Genomic DNA, 298 nt, shown 5'->3' with positions numbered 1-298 from the left:
AATTTGCCCCCCCCTCCTGAAGGGGGCGGTAGGGGGGGAAGAATCTGTGAGGTTTGTTTTGTGCCATACAGCTACATGCATTTAATCAGTAACACGACCTATGCACTATATAGAAAGTATATTTAGCTTATATGAATGGATATATATTTAATGTTTTCAATATAGGTAAATCACGTATGCCATGCCAAAAAAAAAGTAATAAACCAAGAAAAAAAAAACCCCCCCGATTTTCAAACTGAGGAGAACAGCAGCGGCAGTGGCCCGCAGGGGGAACAGCTAGGGGTGGGTTAATGGAGGC

This window comes from Cynoglossus semilaevis, chromosome 16, assembly GCF_000523025.1.
Source record: "Cynoglossus semilaevis isolate Cse_v1.0 chromosome 16, Cse_v1.0, whole genome shotgun sequence".
Classification (NCBI taxonomy): Eukaryota; Metazoa; Chordata; class Actinopteri; order Pleuronectiformes; family Cynoglossidae; genus Cynoglossus; species Cynoglossus semilaevis.
The sequence above is the reverse complement of the archived record's forward strand: the minus strand, read 5'-3'. Positions refer to the sequence as shown.